The 10,295-nt window shown below is 34.6% G+C and overlaps 1 protein-coding gene across 2 annotated transcripts in view; it reads right to left on the bottom strand.

Moving 5' to 3' along the window:
- Zfyve9 (zinc finger FYVE-type containing 9) overlaps nt 1-3,444 on the bottom strand; it is a 101,175-nt gene extending 97,731 nt beyond the window's left edge. For both annotated transcript variants that reach the window (XM_010610316.2, XM_010610317.2), the window contains exon 1: nt 3,345-3,444. The gene's annotated coding sequence lies outside the window, so the exon portion shown is untranslated. The remainder of the gene's footprint in view (nt 1-3,344) is intronic.
- Nucleotides 3,445-10,295: the final 6,851 nt, after the last annotated feature.

Below are 10,295 nucleotides of genomic sequence, written 5' to 3'. Positions count from 1 at the left end.
AAAAAAAAAAAAACTTTGACAAAAATCCAACATCTTTCCATGATAAAAACATTGAAGGGGGCCAGGGATTTAGCTCAGTGGTGCCACCGCCTGACTGGCAAGTACAAGGTTCTGAGTTTGATCCCTGGTACACACACACACACACACACACTCCACTGAAGAAAATAGTTATAGAAGAAACTTATCTCAAAATGATAAAAGCCATTATGACAAATCTAGTGTCACTATCAGGGCCGGGGACTTAGCTCAGTGGTGCCATTGCCTGCCTCACAAGTGTAAGGTCCCAAGTTCGATCCTCGGTACCAAAAAACATTGTTTTTCATATTAAATGGGGAAAAGCTGAAAGCTTTCCCTCTAAAATCAGGAACAAGATAAAGATGTCCACCCTGTTCAACATAGTAATCAAAACATTAGCAAGAGCATTTAGGGCCAGGGATTTAGCTCAGTGGTACTGCAGCTGCCTCATAAGTGCAAGGTCCTGTGTTTGATCCCCAGTGCTCCCCCAAAAAAGAGCATTTAGGCAAGAAAAAGAAATAAGAGGAATATTTATAGGAAAGAAAGAAGTCAAATTATCATTATTTGCAGAGGATATAATCCTCTAACATAGAAGAACCCAAAAATTCAACCAAAAGACACCTAGAATAAACTGAGCAAGGTAGCAGAGCACAAAATCAACTCACAAATATCAATAGCATTACTGTATACCAACAATGAACCCACTGAGGAAAATACCAAAATAGCACCAAGAAAAAATTAAATATTTACAAATTAACCTAAGGAAGTCACAATTAAAACTACAGTACTCTGAAAAAGGAGATCAAAAAGCACATCAGAAAACGGGAAGTTATCCCTTGTTCCTGGATAGGCAGAACCAATATAGTCAAAGTGGCCATATTTGATATACAGATTTAATGCAACCCCAATCAAATACCAACATTCTTCACAGAACTGGATAAAAAACAATCCTATCATTCATATAAATCCAGAAAAGGGCCAAAATTGTAAAAGCAATCCTGGGTAATGAAAGCAGAACATGAGGCATCACAATCTCAGACTTAAAAGTTATACTATAAAGCTACAGTGATAAAAACAGCATGGTACTAACACAAAAACAAACAAGAGGCTCAATGGAACATTCAATTATTTGATCTCTGACAAAGGGACCAAAAATATACACTGAAGGAAAGATCGTCTCTTTAATAAATGACATTGGGAAAACTGGCTAACCACATGCAGAAGATTGAATCTAGACCCTGATATCTCATTATGTATTCAACTAAAATAAAAATGGATCAAAGATCTAAATGTTAAGATATAAACATTTAACCTGCTGGAAGATAAAACAGGTGAAACTCTTGAATGCATAGGCACAAACAAGAACTTTCTGGACAGAACCCCAGGAAGCATAAGAAATAGTATAGTATATAAAAACTTGAAAAGCTTCTACACACCAAAAGAAATAACCAACAGAGTGAAAAGGCAACCTACATAAAGGGAAGAAAATTTTCCCAGCCATTCCTCAGACAGAGGACTAATATCTAGAAAACATAAAGAATTTTTTAAAAAAGACCCCCAAAATAAAAGACCCAAGCAAAAAAAACATTGGCAAGTGAAATGAACAGATACTTCTCAGAAGAAGTACAAATGGCCAACAAATATATGAACATCAGTAAGCATTAGAGAAATGCAAATTAAGACAATACTGTTATTCCATCCTACCCCAGAAAGAATGGGCATATCAAGAAATCAAATAAAAACAAATGCTGTGGGGAGAAAGAAATCCTTCTATATTAGTGGTGGAAATATAAACTAGTACAACCACTATGGAAATTAATATGGAGATTCCTCAAAAAACTAAAAACAAATTCCATTTCTAGGTATCTTCCCATAAGAGTTAAAGACATCATATTACAGTGATACAAGCATATCCATATGTACAGCTCATAACAGCTAAATCTTGGAAGCAACCTAAGTGTCCATCAACTGATAAATGAATAAAGAAGACATGATATTTATATACAATAGAATATTACTCTGCCATAAGAAAGGATAAACTTGAGTCATTTGCAGGAAAATAGATGCACCTTACAACCATAATATTAAGTAAAATAAATCAGGCACACATGTTTATTGCATGGCTTCTCTTACACAAGAAATTTAAATTATAAATAAAGAACAAAATAAAAGATCATTAATAGGAAGTAGGGAGATAGATCTTTCTCCAAAGGGGAAGAGGAACAAAAGATGGAGGGGGAATAAAAAAAAGGAATTGGGATGTGTTATGTGCACACACCAACTCCACACAAGGAATATAAACATTATGTACTGCAAACATGTACTAATAAAAATTAAAAAGGAAACGCCTAGCAAATTAGTAAAGCACTCTCCTGGGTTAGTGTGTGCAGGTCATGGAGGCATTACCTTGGGTATATGGAGTACCTCATCCCTTCCTCTTTGGCACTGTTTCCTGGCCACCATGAACTCAGTAGTTTTACTCCTCCACATCCTTCCCCTTTGATGCTTCTGCCTTCAAACCAGTTGATCACAGATTCAAAATATGAGCTAAACTAAACCTTTCCTTCTTTAAGTTGTGCATGTCAGGTTAGTTATGTCTCAGTGATGAGAAATCTGACTAATTCACTGTTTTGTCATAATTTAACAGTAATGTACTCTGTTGCTCTGGATTGAAATAAAATCTTTTTGAAAAATTACACATTTTATTTAACAAGAGACAATGCTACAGGTAAAGCAAGCAGGATAGGCAGTATGATTAAAAAATACAATGAATATTATTTTTTGAATTTATAATATAAAAGACACATTGCTATTAATTCATCCACAAACTACTCCCCCTCATCTCAAACACATTTATCCCATCATTCTTATCACTTTCTGAAGCAGTTCTTGAAGTTCTCTTTTATGAATGTCCTTAGCTGCACTGTCATGGCTGCCTCGATGTCCTAAATTGACTCAAAATGTTTATTACCTTTCAAGATCATTTCAACTTTAGTGTGGAGCCAACATGGTACCAAATCTGTTGAATAAAGTAGATAAGGTTTGCCACATAATGTTTTTACAAGCCTACTTTTCTATTGTATGGCTCTTGGATGGCACAAGAGAATTTGCAGAACTACTTTAGAAAGTGGCAACAATGATGGAATAAGGGTAGTCAAGGTAAGCGGGGAGTATTTTTATTGAGATTAGTGGAAATGTGTCTTTTACTGTAATTAATGCTTCAGCATATATTTTGATCACCCCTTACACATACATCATCATTTTCTATAAAGCTAGCTGTTTTTCTCAAGTTTAACCTCTAAGAAAAATAAGAACACTGGCTTCCTTACCTTTTTCCCCTTAAGCACGTGATAAGGAACAGACTCCGCGCTTACTCATGCTTGCTGCACCACCAGCTAGTCCTGCTGATTCAATATGCTCTATTTGATCCTAAAGAAAAAAGCAGATTGTTCATTACATTTGCTAAAACAATAAGCAAGCTCTAATTTTCACTATATAAACCTATCACAGAAGACAAATAAAAGTAACTAGGTACAACAATAAATTACAATTACACCTTGCAGACTCAAAGACTTGATCACCATAGAAGGCAGCAGCACATAAATTTTATTATCTAAGAAGGCCAGAAGTTAAATAAGCCAAAGGCCGGGGATTTAGCTCAGTAGTTCCGCTGCCTGCCTCAGAAGCACAAAGGACCTGAGTTTGATCCCAAGTACCAATAAATAATAAATAATAAATAAGCAAATAAGCAAGAAGCAAGCAAGCCAAGAAAAGAGTTAAGAATTTCTATACACTTATTTTTAAGTGGTAATATACAATGAAAATGCCAAGAGCAGGTACTTTCTACCTAGTAATTTTAGTTATGTTAATACATAAAAATACCATTTATGTTATAATAGGACTTCTAAGAATCCAAAGATAGGAAAACTGCTGCTTTACAAGAATTTCCTCTGTATGACTTTTTCATATACACAGAGTTTTTTTCCCCTCAGTACTGGGACCTCTGCACTAAGCTACACCCCCAGCCCATTATTTAAATTATTTTTTTAAAATTTTGACAGAGGGTCTAAATTGTTAAATTGTACAAGTTGGGCTCAAATCCTCCTGCCTCAGCCTTCCAGAGTACTGGAATTCTTATATTATCAAAAGCCTGCTGAGAGTTTTATTGGCAAACAATTGTTTTTCCTCTAAATGCATTTGGATTCCGGCTGGGGATTTAGCTCAGTGATGCCACCACCTGTTTCGCAAGCACAAGGATCCGAGTTTGATCCCTGGTACCTAAATAAATAAATGTATTTGGATTCCAGTCATCTTCCACCTAAAAGCATGGATTAATCCATCCAGTGTCAACATTTATTATCAGTGGTGTGAAAAAGCCTCAAATGGGGCTTCTCTGATGAATATATAACAATATCCATTAAGTAAAAATAGTCCAATTTAAATGCCTCTATAATTCCTTAGAGATAATATAAAATTCCTTAAGGACCTAATTTAGCCTTGAATAAGACTAGCAGTCGAGACTAATCAAAACAAAACCAAGAGGGCCGCGGATTTAGTTCAGTGGTTCTGCCACCTACCTCACAAGTGCAAGGACCCGAGTTTGATCCCCAGTACATAAATTAATTAATTAATTAATTAAAATAAAACCAAGAGTATCCTGGGATGTAGCTCAGTGCAAGGCCCTGGTTTCAATCCCTAGTGTGTCAGGAGTAAGGATACTAAGAGTATCTTATTATTAGTACAAATTGTCTAACAAATTACCTTAGTATTTCCAGAATAAGTAAGTATCTTATAGGCAGTCTAATGAATAACAGTTAACTTTAAAGATAATTTGAAGCACCAAAAGAAACTTTCTGATATTATTATGAAGTTTATTATCTGATATGAAAACTATATCCTTACTAAAATATTGGTAAGAAAAATATTGAGTCAAGTTTCCAGAGACCAGTAAAGAATATAGAATGAAAATCACTAGTGAAAGATTATTTTGTCTTTGAAAACTTAAAAAAAATATGTATGTGCTATGATATATTCTTAGTTTGTTAAGAAGCAGCCATCTTGAGCCAGGGATTTAGCTCAGTGGTTTCTCCACCCACCTATCTCAAAAGCTCAATGTCCCAAGTTCGATCTCTGGTACCAAAACAAAAACAAAAACAAAACAAAAAAAAAAACAGCCATCTATCAAATAAAGGACAAAATCATATCAGAAGTATGAAAGGGCCGCAAGGAGTGATATATCAGTATCAAAACAATGATGAAGCAAAAATAACATCCCTACCTTTAATGCCTACCTACAGATTTAAAAACAATTCTGTGGATTCAATGGCAAATTCTGTTTGTGTGTGTGTGTGTGTGTGTGTGTGTATAATATAAATATGATTTTTAATGTACGAGGCAACTCAGTAATGTAATGGCTACTCTTATGTGTGCATAGTAATTAATTTTTTGTGTCAACTTGACAGGGACACAAGGCACTCACATGAAACACTATTTCTGGATGTGTCCATGAGCGTGTTTTTTGAATGATTAACATGTGAATCAGCAGACTGAGTAAAGCAGACTATCTTCCCCAATATGAGCTGGCATCATCGAACCCAGTGAGGGACTGAAGAAAACAAGACAAAGGGGGCTCTCCCCAGTTCACTGATTTATCTGAGATGCTGAGCTTCTCCTGCCCTCACACTGGGACTTACATCATCAGCCCTCCATTCTCAGAACTATACACCAGCTTTCCTGGGTCTCCTGCTTGCAGACAAAAGATCACAAAATTTCTCAGACTCCAAAATCACGTATTTAAATTTGTATATGCACATACAATCATCCATGACTTAAAGATAGGGATATATTCTGGGAAATACATTCTTAGGTAGTTTCATTGTGCAAACATCACAGAGCATACCTACACAAACTAAGATGGCTATTACATTACTAAGTGATATGACTGTATGAGACCACAGTTCAATACACCACTGTTGACTGAAAGTTTATGTGGCACACGACCGTGTATACATGTATGCACATATATACTAAACATACACATACACGTGTGTACATATACAGATGTATATACAAGTGTATGTGTGTGTACACAGAGCTTATAAATTGTTGGTTCAGTTTCTTTGGAAAACTCTACTACAAATAACATCATAGGACCTTCCTAAACATCAGAGGTTTTTTTCCTTTTGGAATTATATTCCTTTGATCTTCCAGACTCAGCTGGAAAGATCTCAGCTGGTTAAGTACAACCATTTACTTACTCCATACATTTCCCTAAGCAGCTGAAATGTGCCTGGTAGAAAATCACACAAGATGGTGGCTTGTCTCAACATTACATTTACGGCTTCTTGCTACGTTTTATTCAATCAACTTTCAATTCTGCACCTCATCCCCTCTTCTAATGTACTGATATTCTTTAACTCAAAGTATTTATTTAATTCTTCCAGAAAATATACCTTTAGATACCGGTAAGACAAAAACTTAACTTACTTGGCTACAGAGGAAAGAATACACTATCTGCAAAACTAACCATTCCTGTAACCATTTTCCAACTAATCTGTTTTCACACCTCACTTGAGCTTTCAGAGATTCCTGGAGTCTCCATAACACACATCTACCTACGGTTCTATGAGGATACCTCACTTGTTGCACATCATATCTGCTCTTCTGTAGCTTACTGCTTCTTCAGTTAGAAGACCTTCACTCTTTCCAATTGTTAAAACTTCTCACCCATTCTTATTTCTGCCCTTTTTATTTCCTCTTACAATTTAGTGGGGGATTCAGGGAAGAAAGAAAATAAGAGAAAGACAGAGAAACAGAGAGAGACAGACAGACAATCTAATCACAAGTGTCCATTTCTTATCGAGAAGTGATTATAATGGAATATATTACTGCATTCTGCTATGGTTTGGATATGGTTGAGTATGTCCCCCAAAGTTTCATGAGTTGGAATCTCAGCCCCTGTGTAATAATTGAGGTGATGGAACCTTTAAGAGATGGGGCCTAGTGAAAAAACGTTAGGTCACTGAGGAGGGTGTCCTTGGAAAAGACCAAGGCAGCTTTGAAGGGATCCCTGAGTGCTTACAAGCGTGAGGTGTTATCAAAGTGAAACTGACCTCTGAATTGTTCTCTGACTTCTGGTCAGTGATGTGATCTCTCCCTCTCACACATTCCTGTCATGGTACCATCACCATTAGGCCCTCACCAGAAGCCAAACCAGAGGGGCCATCCAATCTTGAACTTCAGCTTCCAAATCTGTGTGGTAGATAAACCTCTTTATAAAAATTAGCCTGTCCCAGTTATTTTGTTATAGTAACAGAAAATGGACTAACACATATTCCTTCTTAAAAGATTTCAAGCTGCTGATGCCCTAGTAAATAAATTAATAAACAGCTCAGAAAGACAAAATGAAGGAAACAGGTAGAGAAACAAACACATAAAACAACAGATGTGAAAAACACAATTCTATCACTTCACCTGCAGAATGCTTCTCAGAAAGAAACAAATAATCTAGTACTTTTATACCCACAATGGGCACTTTATTGTAGTAACCTTTTCATCATTTTTTAACATTTCAGATTTTTTTTGGAACATACGTTTATTACTAAATGGATAGGAATATAATAAAAATGCTTTAAGTACAGTTCCACATACATGGGGTGGGGAGATTTCTTAGAACTCTTTTATCATCCTACTTAAATGTCATGATCTCCCAATGTCAAATTAATAATCAAGTATGTCTATGTTCTCACATGTTTGTATACAATATACATAATAGATTTTATGTTGCATATAATTTATCTCTTTATAAAACTTTTGTACTCTCTCCAATTCATAAGCTCACCAAAGGCAGGAAACCCTTTTCATTCTTCCTTCTATGCCAAGGCCCCAGAACAGTTCTTATTATTTAAAATATGTGGAATGATTTAATTACGTATAGCATATACTTACCATGTCAAGGAGTCTAAATAAATAGCTCCTGATTTCATCCTTCTTTCCAATTTCTTCTATAACTAACTTAGTTTGGCTCTTATCAGTTTTCACCTAGTGACTCAATATAGTTTCCAAACTAGTATTAATGCCTCCATTTTTCTATAAAATATATCTTTCAAAATCTCACTGAAATGGTCTTCTAAAAAGAAAATCAGTAACTCATTCCTCTGCTTAAAATTTCTTAATGGCCTCCTAATCTACTTAATGAACTATTTCTGGATGTCATGGTGATGATGTCATTTGTCACATCATATATTACTGATTTATTGTGCTTATTCTCATAAACTGAGTAAATCTCCTTATATGATATATATATTTTTTAGCATGGCATAGAGATCTCTTCAAAAATTGGTCTTTGGTTCTTCTCTAACCTGATCTCTCACAACTTCCCTAAGTTCCAATCATAACAGATTATCAGCACCTCCTGTGAGATATTCTTTCATGCCTATTATTGCATATTCTGTGCCTATTTTGGAATAATCTTGCCACTCTTTGCCTAGCTAACTCACATATACCCCAGGTTCAATTGAAACACATTCTCAACTCAATCTAAAAAGCCATCCCTGCCTTGACTTATTTTAGGAGAGCCACTGTATGCTCATTTAATACATCTTTCTATTATAACAGTACTTATCAAATGAGTTTATATGGTCAGTTTGCCTATTTCTCCCAAGAGACTGTATGTTCATTGAGGACGGGGCCTATATTTTCATTCTTTATAGACCAGGCCATAGCACAAATATTCAACAAATGCTTCATGAGCAAATAAATCAAGTTAAATTAATGAAGCCCATATTTAAGTAATCAACCTCACAATGAAAATTTCTTCTTCCACAAAAATTAGTATTTGTGACTCTGTGTGTATGTGTGTGTTGGAGGGGGGAAAGAAATACAAAAGAAAGAAAACAAGAGAAAAACATATATATGAGGAAAAAACAAAATTCTCCAATGGCAGAGAAAAAAGTGACAAAGATTTATATAACTGGGAAATTTTATTATATAAATCTGAGCCCTTTAGCATAACTGGCAGTACTTTAGATATTTAATCTTTAGATATTTACTTGAATAAAACAACAGTTATGAATAACTATTAGCCTGATATCCCAAATAGTAAAAGAATTAGAAAAATCTAAATGTCAAAGTGAAAAACAGACATATTTTGGAGGAAACTCAGAAGTTTTCTTATATACTAAAATATAACAGAGAATCTCTAGATAGTTAACTTTTGGGTGATTTAAATTTTTGACCCTCTATACTCTTAATTTTTCTTAACTTGATAGTAAAGGAAAGGGGAATAAGGGTATATGGATTTTGATTAATAAAAACTCAAGCTACTTAAATTTTTACATTGAAATATGAAAACTGAAAGGCAAAGGGAAGAGGAAAGGCAAGGATTTTTAAAATTATCTTTCTGAGAGGTAAAACATAAAAGTTCAACTATAGGGGGAAAAGGTTAAAGAAGAATCACTTAAAATTAAGAAATTAAAATTTTATTTAAAAAATAAAGTTATGAGGGGGAAGGATAATACATTACATATATACCAATTTCCCAAAACAAGTGTAAATACTGTGTATTGCAAACCTGTAACAAGAAAAATAAGAGAAAATGACAGAAATAAAGATGATTTTCAAAATATAAAATACAAGCATATTATAGAAATCTCCAATGTAGATATTTTTTATAAAAGAAGAGATTTATGAAGGTAATTTCTAAAATCCTGGCACCTGGTTACAAAAGAAAAGAAAATTAGGAAGAAAAACTACAAATAGTTCTCAATTAAATGGTTCCTATTATGGCTCTAACACTATTCCCCACAGAACAAATTCAATATCTGCCTAATAGCCAAATTTCTTAACATTTCTACCAACAAGTCTGACAAGTTTAAATTGAATATGTACAAAATTGCATTCAATCTTCAAGGTCTTCTTTCTCAGTTTCCTATCTTATTTTAAGCAGGGTGCTCAAGCAGGTATGGCAAATAATATTTCTAAATATAGTTACTACAGTAGGTCCCATCCAACATGTATCATTTGCATATTTATACCACTGATAAGGGTATTAATATTTACACCCCTACGATGAAGTCTACACCTCCATACCAAAGCTAACAGTGTTCTGTTTCATTTGCTTTTGCTTATCTCTCTAGTATGACACCTTCTTTCTATTCTCAACTTCTTACTCTAGGCACTAGTCATCTTGATGGACATGAACTTTCAATTCTAAATCTTGCCTATCTACATTCTCCAAAATAGGCTTCACACCAATACCTGCTACAACACAGATGGACCTT

The sequence above is a fragment of the Fukomys damarensis genome, unplaced genomic scaffold (assembly GCF_012274545.1).
Source record: "Fukomys damarensis isolate Sample0158 unplaced genomic scaffold, DMR_v1.0_HiC HiC_scaffold_23, whole genome shotgun sequence".
In the NCBI taxonomy this organism is placed as follows: Eukaryota; Metazoa; Chordata; class Mammalia; order Rodentia; family Bathyergidae; genus Fukomys; species Fukomys damarensis.
This window is presented reverse-complemented; position numbering and strand designations above follow the sequence as displayed.